The sequence below is a fragment of the Nicotiana attenuata genome, chromosome 6 (assembly GCF_001879085.1).
Source record: "Nicotiana attenuata strain UT chromosome 6, NIATTr2, whole genome shotgun sequence".
NCBI lineage: Eukaryota > Viridiplantae > Streptophyta > Magnoliopsida > Solanales > Solanaceae > Nicotiana > Nicotiana attenuata.
The window spans coordinates 79759634-79778086 of NC_031994.1; the positions used below are offsets into that span (position 1 = coordinate 79759634).

The 18453-nt window shown below is 38.1% G+C and overlaps 1 pseudogene; it reads left to right on the forward strand.

Moving 5' to 3' along the window:
• LOC109228019 overlaps nt 1-18453 on the forward strand; it is a 55624-nt pseudogene that overhangs the window by 9480 nt on the left and 27691 nt on the right.

Genomic DNA, 18453 nt, shown 5'->3' on the forward strand with positions numbered 1-18453 from the left:
TCTTATAAATCTTACTCTTATTATTTTTTCTCATTACTTTACTTATATAACATTACTATTACTTATCTTGATGAACCAATGACTGTGACATGCAACGAGATAATGCAACAAACGGACATAGATTCAGAGGAAGATGATATATCGGAAGAGATCGTTAAAGAAGTTGAGAATTTTGAGAACAGACCTAAGTCCAACCTGGACGAGACTGAGATTGTTAACCTGGGAGATGCAGAAAACGTCAAAGAAACACGAATCAGCATTCACTTATCACCATCAGAAAAGGAAGAATACACAGAGTTTCTATGAGAATATGAGGACATATTCGCCTGGTCGTATGATGACATGACTGGGCTAAGTACATCTATTGTGGCACACAAACTGCCCACCGCTGAAGCAGAAGCTCAGAAAATTCAAGACAGATATGAGTTTGAAAATCAAAGAGGAAGTCACCAAGCAGGTCAAAGCCAAAGTTCTCAGGGTAGTAGAATATCCAACATGGTTAGCCAACATTGTGCCAGTACCGAAGAAGGATGGGAAGGTTAGAGTCTGTGTCGACTACCGGGACCTCAACCGGGCCAGTCCAAAAGACGACTTCCCCTTGCCAAACATACACATCCTGATTGATAATTGCGCCAAGCATAAGTTGCAATCATTTGTAGATTGTTTCGCGGGTTATCATCAGATCTGGATAGATGAAGAAGATGCTGAGAAAATGACTTTCATTACGCCGTGGGGGATGTACTGCTACAAGATGATGCCATTCGGGTTAAAGAATGCTGGTGCCACCTACATGAGGGCTATGACTACCATTTTTCACATTATGATACACAAGGAGATCGAAGTATATGTAAATGATGTCATCATCAAGTCCAAGAAAGCCACTGATCACATGGAAGATTTGAGGAAGTTCTTCAATAGACTGAGAAGGTACAACCTGAAACTGAATCCCGCAAAATGTGCATTCGGGGTTCCAGCTGGAAAATTTTTTGGGTTCATTGTGAGTCGCCGGGGAATAGAACTGGATCCATCGAAGATCAAAGCCATTTAAGAATTGCCACCGCCAAGGAACAAAAAGGATGTAATGAGTTTCTTGGGAAGACTTAACTACATCAGCCAGTTCATAGCACAATCTACAGTTATCTGTGAGCCAATCTTCAAGATGTTGAAGAAGGATGCCGCCACCGAATGGACTGATGACTTCTAGAAAGCTTTTGACAGAATCAAGGAATACCTGTCAACACCACCAGTCTTAGTCCCGCCTGAACTAGGTAGACCTCTGTTACTCTACATCGCAGTGTTAGACGGTGCCTTCGGGTGCGTCTTGGGGCAACATGATAAAACGGGAAGGAAAGAGCAGGCCATCTATTATCTCAGCAAGAAGTACACTCCATACGAGGCCCGATATTCTCTGTTAGAACGCACCTGTTGTGCTCTAACTTGGGTGGCTCAGAAATTGAGGCACTATTTCTGTGCCCACACTACATATCTCATATCAAGGATGGATCCTTTGAAATACATCTTTCAGAAGCCTATGCCCACCGACAAGCTAGCCAAGTGGCAGATCCTGTTGAGTGAATTCGACATTGTCTACGTCACTCAGAAAGCAGTCAAGGGACAGGTACTAGCAGATCACCTTGCCGAAAACCCCGTGGATGGATAATACGAACCCCTAAAGACGTATTTTCCTGATGAAGAGGTATCATTCGTAGGAGAAGATATTCGGAATCCTATGATGGTTGGAGAATGTTTTTTGATGGAGCAGCAAATTTCAAGGGAGTTGGCATAGGAGCAGTTCTAGTATTAGAAACCGGTCAGTATTATCCGATATCCGCTAAGCTCAGGTTCCCGTGCACAAACAACATGGCCGAGTATGAAGCCTGCATCTTAGGGCTCAAGATGGCTATTGACATAAACATTCAAGAAATTCTAGTAATTGGAGATTCAGATTTTCTCATACATCAGGTACGATTAGAATGGGCAACCAAGAACTCCAAGATACTCCCGTATCTGCACCACGTGCAAGAACTGAGGAAGAGGTTCACAAAGACGGAATTCCAACATGTTCCCAGAATCCAGAATGAGTTCGCCGATGCGTTGGCTACCCTGTCATCCATGATACAACATCTAGACAAAAACTTCATTGATCCCATTCCAGTAAAGATCCATGATCAGCCAGCTTATTGTGCCCATGTTAAAGAAGAAGCAGATGGAAAACCGTGGTTTCATGATAACAGGGAATATTTGACAAAAGGAGAATAAATAGAACTTGCAAACGCTACTCAGAAGCGCACACTTCGAAGGTTGGCCAACAATTTCTTTCACAGCGGAGAAATCCTATATAGGAGGACTCCTGATTTGGGACTATTAAGGTGTGTCGACGCAAAAGAAGCATCCAGGCTGTTAGAGGAAATTCATGCCGGGACCTGCGGTCCACATATGAACGGCTTTGTTTTGGCAAAGAAAATACTCCGAGCTGGTTACTTCTGGATGACTATGGAGACGGATTGCATCCAGTATGTCAGGAAATGCCACCGCTGTCAGGTACATGCAGACATGATAAAGGTACCCCCAAACGAGCTTAATACAACAAGATCACCATGGCCGTGCGCCTCTTGGGGAATGGATGTTATTGGACCAATCGAACATGCCACTTCCAACGGGCATAGATTCATCCTAGTGGCATTTGAATATTTTACAAAATGGGTCGAAGCAGCATCTTACAAAGCAGTGACTAAGAAAGTCGTGGCAGACTTTGTCCGCGACCGCATCGTTTGTCGGTTCGGGATTCCAGAGTCAATCATTACTGATAATGGCTCCAACCTCAACAGTGACTTAATGAAAGTTATGTGTGAGACCTTCAAGATCAAACACAAGAATTCCATAGCCTACAGGCCTCAGATGAATGGAGCCGTAGAAACGGCCAACAAGAATATCAAGAAGATACTAAGGAAAATGATAGAGAAGCATAAGCAGTGGCACGAGAAGCTATCATTTGCTTTATTGGGGTACCGCACCACATTCTGCATATCAACCGGGGCAACTCCCTATATGCTTGTTTATGGTACAGAAGCCGTCATTCCCGCCGAAGTAGAAATTCCCTCCTTAAGGATCATACAGGAAGCAGAACTCGACAATGCAGAGTGGGTGAAGAGTCACTACGAATAGCTTGCTCTTATAGATGGGAGAAGAATGAATGCAGTATGTCATGGTCAGCTTTATCAGAACAGAATATCCAGAGCCTTCAACAAAAGAGTCAAGCGGAGACAGTTCACACCGGGGCAACTGGTGTTAAAGAAAATTTTCCCGCATCAAGATGAAGCCAAAGGGAAATTCTCTCCTAACTGGCAAGGCCCATACATGGTTCACCGGGTTCTAACAGGAGGAGCCCTTATACTTGCAGAAATGGAAGGAGAAGTTTGGCCAAAACAATCAATTCAGATGCAGTCAAGCGCTACTATGTGTAATCCTATGCTTTCCTATATGATGTAATTTGAACTACGTCTGACCTGATTCCCTTTTAAGAGGGGATACGTAGGCAGCCTTATGGGTTCGGTCACAATTCAATAAAATTTTCATTTCCCCCGCAATTGGAAACCGGGGCAGAATTTTGAGGAGGACCCTCAAAATTCCGAAGTAATGTCAGTCAGTCATCGCAAGCAGCCGTCAGAAACATCAACCCATTAAATTGGGGCAGAGTTTTGAGGAGGACCCTCAAAATTCTGTAGCAGGAGAGGTTGCAATGTCCTGAACCACGTCATAGTCCTCGGTTCATCTAAAAGCTATTTCTTAACTATATACTTATGTCATATTTTTTACAAACTCATGCATGTTTATTATCGAAATCGCTTTGTTCAGCAACGCTACCCTAATGATACACACCGTATCACTAGATTAAAGCCGAACAGGTCGAGCAAGGCCAGCAAGGATACGAACTAACCTCCTCTCTGCAAAACTCACAATTTTTCTTTGGATGCAGGCATATGACATACTACATAGCCACAAGACAGACATCGATTCATGAATTCAACTATCAGGATTGTTTCGCTTACCGATTACTCAGCCCAGCACGCCAGTAATATCCTATATATCAGAGTATCCCCAGCGCTCCCGACATCGAAACTCACTATCAGCTAAGAAACTCTATTACCATCTGCCACTTTACTTCGCATTGCATAAGGCTACCATTCTGCCTTCCGAGACTAAGCAATGTCTCCATCTGCATTTTGTATTGCATAATGCTGCCATTCTGCCTTCCGAGACTAAGCACTGTCTCCATCTGCATTTTGCATTGCATAAGGCTACCATTCTGCCTTCCGAGACTAAGCACTGTCTCCATCTGTTTGCACGGCTGAAAGATCGCCACTTTATTTTACATTTGCATGGCTGAAAGATCGCCACTTTATTCACATTTTGCATGGCTGTAAGATCGCCGCTTCATTCACATTTGCATGGCTGAAAGATCGCCGCTTCATTTACACTTGCATAACTGAAAGATCGCCGCTTTACTTTACATTTGCATGGCTGAAAGATCGCCGTTTTACTTACATCTTCATGGGCTGAAAGATCGCCAAATTGTCCAAAGGCGTCATTGTTTAGAGGCACCATTTCCATAGCCCGAGAACACCATGCCATGTCCTGAGGATCCCTTTAATCTTTTGCATATCATTATTCAAAGGCATCATGGTTCGGAGGCATCAATCTCATAGCCCGAGAGCATCATTTCATAGCCTACGAATCCTTTATTATACGCTTCATGGCCCATGACATCATGGTCTAAAGACGTCATCCTAATCGTCCGACGACAACATTCATGGTCCAACGGGAACTTGCATCACATTTAAATTTATGTATGATATGCGTTTGTATTGTTTATTTGCAGGTAAAACGGCAGCAGCTGCCATCTTGACAGGAGTGATTCCGCCCCAGTTCCCGCAACCCTACTAAACCTTAACCATTCATCCCAGCCTGAATATTGCGTCCGTTCTTGAGAAGTCTCCATCAGAATACTCCGCCGACGAATCCTGAACTACATACGGCCTGATTCCTGTAAAACCAGGGATATGTAGGCAGCTCAGAAGCCAGAGCACGACCAGATTTTCTTCAAAACATTTCGTTCGGTAAAAATTGGTCATCATGTCTTTACCCGACAACTCTTTCACCCTTCCCGGGTAAAGAGGGGTAGCTGTTGATAACCAATTTTTCCCTGTATACTTTTTATATGCAAAATATCTTTAAAATAGCATATATACGCATATATAAATATATCCAAATTTATTTCCCCCATAATTTTAAGGTTTTCTAAAATGATTTATTTCCCTTTATCATCTATAAAAACCCAACGATTATTTCCATAATTATTATTTTCGGTAGTTTATTTATTGGAATTTTATATTTATGCTAAAATGTAGCTAACATAATTTTTGTATATTTTATAAATTTATTTGGTATTTTTAAAATATTAGCCTATTTTAAGATTTAATTGTATTTTATACTTACAAAATTGAGTTCGGTATTTTTAATCTAATATTTATATATTATTAATTAGTTTAGTATCTTTTATTTGTTTACAGAAAATATTTTACTATTTTTTATAAAATAAATGAGGGAAAATGGCTATTTAAATGCTAGCCTGTTTTTATTTCAGTTTTGGCCAGATTTGGCACCCCTAATCCAACCTAATTTTAATTTCAATTACCCAGCCCAACTCCTAAAATTACCCTACCCATGACCCTTCTACATAACCCGCCCGGATCCCCCGTTTAATCCAGGTCGTTGATCAAAATGATCAACGGCCACGTTTAATCCACTTCTAATTTGCAACAAAATTTGATCACGCCCCACTCTAGTCTTAAAAAGGATAAGCGGTCGCTACAAATATAATCCGTTCTAAAAGTCCGGAGTCTAATCCCACAGAGAACTAAGGCTTAGCTATATCTGTTTAATATCACTAAAAAGACAAGTTTGAACAATTTTTTAAATTATAAAGATTGAGATTTATATTTCTAACTAATTAACTAGTAAATAAAGAAAGGGGTAAAATTATCAACTAATGAGACAAAGGGTTGGAGACTAAATTATGGAGGTCTAGAGTTATTATTTCCCCAATTGTCCGAATCCTTCTAGCTATGTTCCCTACAGTTTTTCCAATGTATTCTCTACTGATCCTGAGCACTTAGGTGCCGTAATTCTCTCTCGAGCAACTACAACAATTTACTAGACATATTCTCTCGAACTATGCTAGTTGGCTTTATCTAACCGCTCATTATGACCATGTCAAGGCTTTGTTATTTCTAAACCTGCCTTTAAACCCACTGTATTGATTTGTCACATACGTTAGGAGTGAAGTTGTTCAACAACTAACTAAAGATGTACTCTCTCGAGCAGTACACACTAAATAGGCACAGTCAATTGATGGCCATTCAATTAACAACAACGAACAAGCAGTTGAAAAAGTAGAGAAATCCAACGGCTTAATTATATAAAAATATAACAAGAATTCATCCTACAAAACGTTCTATCAAAACTCTAGATAACAAATTAGCTATTCATAATAGTATGCAAGAATACAATACTAGAATCCGTAACCAATAAAGGAAATAGGAAGAAGGTAGTGAAAAACTAGTGGAAGAATTTTCTGCCTCGTTCCCAGTGTGTCTTTGCCTCATTAGGTCGAATCTGTGTCAAAAGTATGTCCAACCTTTTAAAATACCGTTTTTCCATGTATATATACCAAGTAGGGTCGAGCCCAAACTATTATACCTTCTCCTACGCGAAAAAGGACAATTTCTCAGGTCTGGACACTCGCGATTGCGGTCCGGGCGCAGTATTTTCCCAGTGCACTGCCTCGGTCCGCATGCAGGTCCGCGGTTGCGATTTCGATCGCGTTTTTCACCCTGTTCCTTTCTGAATTTGGCAAAACGTGAAACATGAAAGTTGTATCCCTTTGACCTAGCTTTTCAATCATTCATTGTGCAGCCCAAATGGAGTTCTTAGCGAAATGTTATGTGCCTTTTACTAGACAGTGCTCAATACACCTACTCGAGTCTTTGTTTGTTCTTAACTATCAAATTTGACCCCTGAACACGAACCCGACTTAATTCCTTGGGCTTTTACTCAGACTTCAAAGCTCCAAATCAATATAATTCATTCAATAACATCTATATAGCTCAGAATCACTCCTACAAGGCATAAAACACACCATTATTGCAAAACACTCGCGATTAAAGCTCAAACTCAATTAAAGTGCAGTAAATTGGAATGCAATAATCGACTAAAATACATAATAATAGCCTATCATCAACATCCCACACTTAAACCATTGCTCGTCCTCGAGCAATCAAACTACACTTTATAAATTCTCCTAACTCATCACACCAAGAATATTTAAAATAGACTAAGCACAAAAGCGTAACATCTTCACCTCAAGATTTGACTCATAAGTACCACACATTATTCACAACTCACCCAGTTACTCTAACATTGAGGTCACTGATATTTCCTTTCCTTCATGAATCAAGTGCCCTCACACAACAAAAGAGAGTAGTTTCACACAATAAAATTTAAGAACACTTAGGAACTTAAGATAGAAAGAATTCACTCACTCTCAGAAATAACATTCATATGCCACAAAAGATGCACCATAGGCTTGTGCGTAGTGTATTACTCTACTAATCGAGCTCATTCAGTCTATGATCAAGTAGGACTTTAATTGGTTGTAATGTAGGCTGAGGGACGGGTAGAATACATTTAGGTATAAGAGTGACTACACCTCCCTAAGCACTTTAATACATATTCTTTAACATTCAAACCCCATACTTATATCAAACCAAACTCCGCCTTCACATCAATGTATATTACCCCATTCTTCTTTAAGCACACTTACTTCAAAAGCCACCACTTATCAAAGAATATTTTTTTTCACAACAATCCAACTATTTTTTTTTTCCAATTCAAGTGGCTCTTACTTGTTCAAAATAGTGCACCTTTCTCTTTATTTCATTAGTTCCACTCAAAAGCCAAACCAAACACCACACACTTTAAAATTTAGAAAATTCATAACAATTCAAGTGCGTTCAAATAGATGATTAATTCACACAAATGGGTATGGCTTGTAATGTGGTTACCAAAGAAACAGGATTACAGGCTCAAAGGGGTTAACTACGATACATAACAATTAGGCGGGTAAAATATACATATTGGTTCAACAAAGAAACGCCTATATCACTTCCAAGACTGAACAAAACTACAATTTTGCTTTGCAAACACATGGGGCAAGTTCTAGGCATCAAATGCAATGCACAAAATAATACCCAAACCTCACACACACATGGCAAATAACTCACTCATGATTGGCTTCATCAAGACACTCTAGTCAAAGCAGTTAAGGAAAGTTAAGATCATACAATTTAAGGTACTTATACAAGAGTCAAAAACTGAGCCTAAGCGTCACAACTAGAGTACTTACTATTCTCAAGGCATGACAAAGTTAACAGATATTGCTTCAATTCAACATACAGCACAATGGCTCCTATTCCTAAAAAAAACTAACTACACCCGGTTTATACAAAACCCTTGGAAAAGAACCGCGGCACAAAGAGAAATCAAGAGGTAATTGCTACACAACCTAACAACAGAAAATCTTTTTGTCTTTTTCTTTAGACTTAAATCCCTCAAGAAAATTGTCTAATAGATCCATCGTCGGGAAAAGTCCAATTTTTTTTCATTTTTCTAAAAAAAAAATATATTCTATTAAACTAACACAACTAAAATAGCATAGAAAGTCACCCAGACAATCTCCTCACTCCACACTTAAAATTGCATTGTTCCTAATGCACACCATAACCAATAAAAGGGTAAAAGAGACTCTCTGGTAGGCCAAAGGCCGGAGCACTAACAACTCATGGGGTACTCAGACTTCTTCTAAGCTTGGTCATTTGTGCGGATACCTCACACTTAGTTCCAACCAGTTGGTTTTGCCGTTGCATCCTTCCAATAGCTTTGCTTTCCATGTTCCTAGAATTCATAAATCGACACTACGAGAATAATAAAAAAATAAAAAAATATAAATAATAAAATAAACTAAATTAAAAATAAAAAAATATAGTTGGGTTGCCTCCCAACAGACGCTTGATTTAACGTTGCGGCATGACGTGAATCACTTTTTGCATCCACCTCGAGCTTATGAATTGAACCCAAGTTTTGATTCAAGCTTATGATTATAGTCAAGGGGTGGTGAAACGAATCTAACTAGCCCAAGGAAATAATGTAGTATTCTGCACTCCCTGACCTTTGTGTGAGGTATGTAATCCAGACTTTCTGGCAAGAAGCATTCCAGAATATATGCACCTTTTTCCTCATTCCTTGACTCTTCAATTAGTTCAGATGACTCTATTTCCATATCATCATCCAAAATAATGTGGAAAAATGCTTGGAGTGTGGACCAATGCTCTCAAACACATGGACTTCAAGACTTTCAACATCAATGATACTAGAGTCAACAAAATTTATATCCTCAAAGTCCTTGCACTACAAGAAAATGGGCCTATAGGAACACTTTTTTTGGTAACAGTTCACCAACCGTTGCCATAGAGATGATATAGTAACTGTTCAAACCGTTACAATAGAATTTGGGAGGTACCAGCACACTTAGACATCAAACCGTTGCAAATGTAACAAAAACCGTTGCTATAGAGTTTTGTATCGTAACGGTTTTGTGAACTGTCCCAATAGACATGTATATAGCAACGGTTTTGGGAAAAAATTGCTATGGCAACGGGTATCCAATTCCCTCCTTTTTTCCGCTGAAATTTTTAGTGGCCCGCCAAGCTAATTATTGACCTGTCATATTTTTATTTTTTTAATTTTTGACATTACTGGCCTAACTATATCGATACACCCAAAGTCCCAAAAGTAGCTCCCCAGTACTATATCCAAACTCCCTCATCGATCACAGGAGCTCCCTCGTCTAATCACCCAAAATCGCCTGTGTGATCTCTTTTCTTTTTCATCTTTGCCGAGATTAAGATTAACGGCCGAGTGTCAACTAATACCTCTTCATTAGACCACCATAATCATCAAACCCTAGAGTTCCCAAAGCCCAAAACCCCAAGGACAGTTTCGTCGGTCTTTCCGGCGTTTCGCCGGTGCTGCTCTGACACTTGCATATTATCTTCCTAGGGAATTTATATATAAAAAACTTGTGAGTCAGTCCGATTAACACTGAATTTCTAGGGTTTTGATTGAAAATTTCAATTTCAATTTCGGAGAGAACGACGAGCTGGATTCTTCTGAATTCGTGATTGTTTCTAGAAATTAATCTTTGGGGGTTTGATTTTTATGCTGTTCGAAAGTAGAATCCAAAGCTTGAGCTCGATTTGGTGAAGGTTTGTTTGATAATCAGATTTTCTAGTGTTGAGGCTCGAAGAACAACTTCAGTTTCTGGGATTAAGTTTGAAGCTGCGTAGCCTACGCATCGTCCCTACGCGTCAATACGTATCCAATTCCAAAAGACATCAGGTTTGATTCTTCTAAGTCGAAAGTTAGTTTTATGTGCTGAAAATTTTGAAGAAAGTTTGAGTTGTAGCTGAACTTCGACTCGATCATCTGAGTTAATTGATTTGAATGAGTTCGGCTCGCGTTGCTTACTACTTTGTTTCTGAATGTTGAGCTAAAATTGATCTTGGTATTCCTTACTATTTGATTCGATAGTGTCTATTGCTATTGAAGTCTAATTCCTTGCTGCATCAGTTGGATTAACTTGTGATCTTTGAGAAAATGTATTCATTCTGTCCAAAACTCTGAACTTGTAAAAAAACTGAATTAACTCTTGTTTTACTGTTGATAAATGAATCTGTAGAAGGAATGTGAGCTCAGTTCTTAAGCTGGTTGCCATCCTCATATTGAACTGAGATATTGTTGCTACTGATTTGTGAGTGAGAATTGCTAGACTTGCTGGAGTTCAATTCTTGGAACTTGAATTGTGTTGATCTCATTGATTAACTTCGAACTAGCAATTTCAGTTGAGTTTGATTTTTCTGAGTATAAAATTGGAACTTAACCTTCAATTATGGTATTGTGATTGCGAATGAAACTTGTCTCCTTTGTTCACTGTTTGGAATATGCTGAGTTCAAGTGTTGCGAAGCTGGTATATATAGAACCTCATTACTTCCTCAATGGGCATGAAAATTTTAAGCCAAGTAAGTTTAGCGCTGATGCTAACTCCTGTTTATACAGGTGATGAAAATAGCTGACGCAGGAGCTGACATAGTTCGAATTACAGTCCAAGGGAAGAAAGAAGCTAATGCATGTTTTGAAATTAAAAATTCTCTTGTGCAAAAGAAGTAGGTCTCAAATTTTTACCGATATATTCAAGAGTCGATGGACTTGATGACATGAGTATTACCTTATCTCGTGTGTGTTCTGCATATATGCAGTTACAATATCCCTCTGGTGGCTGACATTCATTTTACTCCTCCTATTGCACTTCGAGTTGCGGAGTGCTTTGAAAAAATACGTGTCAATCCTGAAAACTTTGGTATTTCTGCTCTGTCAATGTGATGATCTTTTTTGGCAGAGCCAGGAGAACAGCAATGATCTAATCGGTTAATTTCTTTCAGCTGACAGGCGAGCCCAGTTTGAGCAATTAGAGTACACAGAAGAAGACTACCAGAAAGAACTTGAGCACATTGAGGAGGTTAGAATATGCCACACTAGTAACTCTTTAACTCCAACATTCCACGTAGCATATTTAAGACTACAAGATTCAAGGGCACTTGGGTACATTACACACATCTTTAATTTAAGACCACAAGATTCAAAAGTCTTCCTTACTTTTCTTGTACTCCATGCCTAGTCAAACCAAGACACATAAAATTAAACGGAGGGAGTAGTTATTTTCAGTTGATTTTCACCTTTCTTTTGTCCTATAAGGTATGAATCATATTGATTTAATTATAAGATCCTTTTCATTCACTGCTTGTCAAAAAATAAAAATGTGTGCAATATGCTAAGACGGGTGTGTGATAATCCTAGGTATGTTGTTATTGTTGTTATGCTAAGACGGACAATGTTAAACAAGAATTGCTTCTCAAGCTGATGCTGGGTCTATAATCATCCTATATTGGAAACTATGCCTGCTCATTATTCGCATTTAGTAAAAAAAATTCCCTTTTATTACGGAGCATATTCTTGGACAATCTACCTCTTTGCAGAGTTCAATCCATTTTTGATTTGAAATGGTTTAGGTTTTTACACCATTGGTGGAAAAATGTAAAAAGTACGGACGTGCAATACGTATTGGAACTAACCACAGGAGCCTTTCATATCAAATTATGAGCTATTATGGATACTTACCTAGGGGAATGGTGAGCAGTAACTGAATTACTTATCTAGAATACTCTATTCTAGTCATTGTTGTTGTATTCTTTAATTATTTTGTATCATCTAAATGTGGTAACAGGTTGAATCAGCATTTGAGGTTGAATCAGCATTTGAGTGACAGAAAATACTTACTTGTGATTTATCATATTTGGAATTTTAAAAGCTAAAGTGTATTTATGCGAGCAAATTACTACGATAAGGTAGTCTATTCTCATACATGTTCCTCATTTGTGTGGCTTTATCATCATAAATGTATTGCTCGACTTTCTAAAGAAGAAAATTTTCTATTGATGCAGGATGGTCTGGGTGAAATTTTCTATTGATGCAGGATGGTCTGGGTGATACAATAAGGGTTTCCCTAACTGAACCTCCAGAGGAGGAGATAGATCCCTGTCGACGGTTGGCAAACCTTGGAAAGAGAGCAGCTGAGCTTCAACAAGGAGTGGTACATGATTTCTTATGAATGTGGTTTAGGACCTTAAGTTTTGACAGTGTAGTAAAATTTCTACTTCCTTTATCAGGCCCCTTTTGAAGAAAAGAACAGACGTTATTTTGACTTTCAACGTAGGTCAGGGGAATTGCCAGCTCAAAAGGAGGTCAGGTAAAAACCCTGAGCAGATCTGCTATATGAGGCTTCATTTTGTGAAGCAAACAAATGTTTTGATTTTTGTAACAGGGTGATGAAGTAGACTATAGAGGCGTGTTGCATCGAGATGGTTCTGTTCTCATGTCTGTTTCTTGGATCAATTGAAGGTCTTATCTAGCACTTCTCTAAGAATAACTTGTTATATATGATTTTACTAATCGATTTTATTACATGCTAATTTTTTGTGAATTTTCTAGCCAAAATTATTTTCTTTATATTATCTTCCCTGTAAAATAGCCTTATCTTTTGGTTTTGCAGACCCCTGAACTTCTGTACAGATCATTAGCGGCAAAGCTTGTCGTGGGCATGCCATTTAAGGTCTGATTCTAGAACTAATTCTTCTCCTTTATTTGTGCGCCATCTTTGTGCTAAATTATAATCAGTGGTTTTGCAGGATCTGGCAACTGTGGACTCAATCCTTTTGAGGGAACTTCCACCAGTAGATGATAAAGATTCTATGAGGACCCTTGTGTTTTCTATGTAGTAATTTAAGTATCTAAGTTTTATCTTCATGATGCTCGGACGAATATGTTAAAATTTAGCATTTCTAGTGCAGATTACTTTGCTCAATCCCTTTTGTTTATGGAATCTTTGAGAATGACTTGATTGTGTCTTTGCAAAATGAACAACGTCTGGCTCTCAAAAGATTGGTTGACATAAGCATGAGAGTCATTACTCCTTTGTCAGAGCAATTGACAAAGCCGTTACCCAATGCCATGGTATTGGTTACTCTGAAGGAGTTATCTGGTTGTGCTCAAAAGCTTCTTCCAGAAGGTGTGATAGTTAGTTTTTTATGTTCTTTGAATTAATTATATTCCAAAAGTTTAGTAATCAGGCTAAACTGGGAACCTTCTTCAAGTACACGATTGGTTGTGTCTGTGCGTGGTGATGAATCAAAAGATGATTGGAAATCCTAAAGAGAACTGATGTTACTATGATTCTTCATAATCTTCCATATACAGAAGAAAAAATTGGCAGAGTTCATGCATCCAGGAGGTATGTTGCATTTGTATTGAAAATATTCAACTTCTTTTACAGTAAAGCTGCTACCAGTTAGTCTTGACGGCTTAATCAATATGACATACATATACATACATATCTCACTTGTATAAACTTTCTTAAATGCAGACATTACGAGAGGAAACATACTTAGCTGCTAAATTTTCATGTCTCTAACTTTTTCTCTAGTAACCTGAAAATATCATCTGTTGCAGGCTTTTTAAGTATCTCTCTGAGAATTCATTGAACTTCCAAGTGATTCATCACATACACTTTCCCAATGATACCCACAGGTATAGTAAAGCAGACTTCACTTACCTAAATTCTGACATGTGGAGGTTATTTAGAATTTAGCTTATGAAGATTTCAATATGACAGGGATGATTTAGTCTGGTATATATAGACAGGGATGATTTAGTCTGGTATTAAAATTTGACTATCATATAAGTTCTTTTTTTAATGCCAGACATGTATGTCTGATCTATTTTTTGTCCCGTTATTGAAGAATTGTTTGTTAGCATGATGTGAACAGGGATTAGCTAGTGGTCACAAAACCAAATTTGTGCAAACTGACTTCTTTTCCTTTTAAATCCTATAATGGGATTAACTGGATATGTTGTTCTTTTTTAGTAGCTTGCATGTACATTTAATATCCAAATTTGGGTCTAGGTAATGTATTTCTGTAGAAGAGCTTGGCTCATGACTAGCATCTTGTATGTCCATTATTTTCTTTTTCTTTTTTGATCAATTTATTTATTCTAGGCATTCCAGATGAAAGGTAATGACTTTATTTATCCTCTTTTGTAGGTGAAGTAGATCAAGAAATAGAAAATGAAGGTTAAGGAAGATCTAGACCTTACTTAAAATGAATTTTGAATTGCTATAGATGAATGTTCTAGGAATCTTTTGTTGTCAACATTTTGGAACTTACTATCTTGAAATGTATTAAACTTATGCACTTGGGGTAGAACATTTACTTTCATGGATATTATTAGCCTGTTGAACAAGTTATAATATTAATAATTTCATATATATATATATATATATATATATATATATATATATATATATATATACAGTAGGAGCTATATTTCTATTTAATATGAACTGTTACAATAGCCTCCCATAACCGTTGCAATAGGACACAAATGGCGTTCTATTAGAATGTAAATCGTTCCAATAGATCCAGTAAACTGTTCCAAAATGCCATATAAACCGTTCCAATAGGTATTTAAAACCGTAGCGATACAAAAACAACCGTTACAATAGCTTAAAGAGACCGTTGTTATATCCATAAATAACCGTAACAATAGCTTACGAAAGTGTTGCATTAGATAATATGGTAACGGTTATGAGCCGTTGCATACATATTATAGTAACGGTTTAACCGTCCCAATTGGAAGGAATAATCGTTCCAATAGAGAAAAGGAAAATCGTTGCGATAGACGTCTCTATAACAACGGATATGAAAACCGTTCCAAGAACCGTTCCCATAGCTCTATTGGCACGCGAGCGGATGTGACGTTCTGTAAACCGTTCCAATATCGCTACGGCAACGGTTTATCTACCTACTGGAATTGTTTTCCCTGCGTTACCATAGACCAATTTTTCAGTAGTGTTGGCTTGCTCTAGTCTCACTTCTTCAACATTGACATCCTCAAATTGTAGTTGTCTAGGTTATTGATGTTCTACTCTGACCTCCCCAATTAACACCTCAGATTCATGCTCTTCTTCGCTACTATCCTCAATATTGGGTTGTTGAGCATTAAAAGCACCAACCACTTGACTCAATTGAGCCTCCAACTTGCAAATAGTTGCCTCTTGCCTTTCTATCTGCAATTGTTTTTTATTATTTTGTTTCAGAAGGCACTTTAACATATCCTTGATCTTCTTCAGGTCTGCATCCCCAGGTTCTTTATTCCTGTTAACTTCACAAGAAAAGGTAGAACCATCATAGTAAGCGGTTGAGGGAAGATAAGAAATATAAGCATAACAATAAAAGTGACCATTTTTACCACCACAAATATCACACATTCCGCGAATAAGATTGAGTTGGTGCACATAATTTGCTCTCAGGAACGTTTTGAAAATTTTGCCACGGGTGGTTTCCTTCGCAATATGTATGGAGATCAATAATAGAATTACCATAAGTCCAAGATGTCATGTTTCTCAAATCAATAGTTTTAAAAAAATACAAAAAAATAAAACCAAATAAAAGTTCAAACTTGAACCCTAGCAATATATACAGCTACAACTACACCGTTAGTTCCCCGTCAACGGTGCCAATATTTGATCACGCCCAACTATGCCATATAAAAGACAAAGTGGTCATTGCAAATATGATCTAGTTTACAAGTACGGAGTCAAATCCTCAGGGAACTAACCTATCTATTACAACTCTTAGTAATGCTAGTACAAGTTCGAACAATTTCGGGAAGCAAGATTTTTATCAATAAATAGTGAGATTTGTTTAACTAAAGTGAAAGGATATTAAAACTAACAATATTCCAAATTAAAGATAATTCAATGGTTAAAAGATCTAGGGTGTTGATTTCCCCAATTGCTAACTTAATTCTTAACTCTTTTGCTATAATCTTGCTGTAATACTCTATGAGGATTATGAGCTATGGGTTACCGCAATTATCTCTCGATCAACTACGATGGTTTACTAGAGCATTCTCTCGAACTACTCTAGCTGATAATTTATGCAGCTCTTAATTATCCCACCAAAGTTTCGTTATCTCTAACCCCACTTTTAAATTCAAGTAATGAATCTCTTCAATTACCCAAAAGTGGTATTGTTCAACAACAATCTAACCTAGTATTCTTTCTCAAGCAACACAAGGCAATTAGACACGATTAATAGAGGGCCTATTCAATTAATCACCATACAAAACATAGTTGAACAATCATGTAATAAACCCAACTCGATTATAACAAAACTGAGTCAAAACTTCATCTTACAATTGGTTCCATCAAATCTAGATTAAATGTTTAGCTACTCATAGTAAAACAAGATAAAACCATAAATCCTTTCATAATTCACAAAATAATGATAACAAGAAGAAGAATGAAAACTCTAATGGTGTCTTGATCTTCTCACACTTGTTCTTGCCTCCAATTGAGTCTAAAAACAAGCTTTTTCTTGACTTGGGCGAGTTTGTTGAGTTTATATAGGGTTAGGATAAGTTTTCCACACTTTTCACATTAGCCCTTAAACTTCTTGGCTTTCTCCAGATCGACTGCGATCGCGGGACAAGCGCGGCACGACCCCGGTGATTTACGACTATTCTATTTTCCACTTTTCTTTCACCGCGTTATAGCCGCGGCCCGACCGCGGTCGCAGTGGACTATTGCCCAGTTTTTCTTCGCCTTTTCTTGATAGTTTTCCTCCGGGCTCTTCTCGATTGGCCTTGTATCTTCATTTTGACCCCAAAACACTCTATATTCTCCTCCTAACTCGGAGTAGCTCCTCCAAAGCATAAAAACCTCAATTAGAACATTTTGTTATCATTTATCACTTAAAACATCAATAAGGTATGGTTAATTTAGAGCATAAATAGCATCTACATCGCATAATATAGGCTATTATCATAAGCTATTAACTGATAATATCTCATAACATGGGTCTAAATAACCAGTGCAAAATAATAACACAAGCCCGATATCGGGGTGTCACAAGTCACGAGCAAACTACAAGGTCTATATAAGTACAATAAGGCTATCATAGTCCGGAAATAAAGATACTAAGAATAATCTAAGTAAGGTAAGAAGGAGAAGTGCAAGGCTGCGAACGCCAAGCAACTACCTTGCCGACTCCAAAGATCTGTTGGAAGAACGATCATCGCTCGCTATCACGACCCGCAACTCGTGGATCTACACACAAGTTGCAGGGAGTAATGTGAGTACGCCAACTCAGTAAGTAATAAAAGTAAATGCAAGTTGAGTAGTAAAAAATCAGGTAATTCCATGTCATAGCACTACAACAAAATAGTAAATTTCCAAAACAGTGCAGAAATAAATTATCTCATAAAAACTCAGTTTCAGTAAAACCATTTAAAAACACCTTTCAATTGTTTCAAACAAGTGATGAAACAGTGAGTAAAAATGATGAAAAATATGAACATCCCCTCGAGCAAGACTTGTATTATTAACCGCCCCTCGGGCATCACATCAGTCAGAACCAGCCCCTCGGGCTACCTCACAATCACTCACAATCGGCCCCTCCGGCAATAACATAAATCAAGATTGGCGCCTCGGGCAACAACACATCACTCACACTGGGTACTCGCGCTCAGTTGGAGTGTACAGACTTTGGAGGGGCTCCTACAGCCCAAATGCCATCAAAAGCCATCTCATGGTATAATAAATCAGGCCCTCGACCTCTCATATATCACAAAAACAGTACAACATGTTGCGGCGTGCAGTC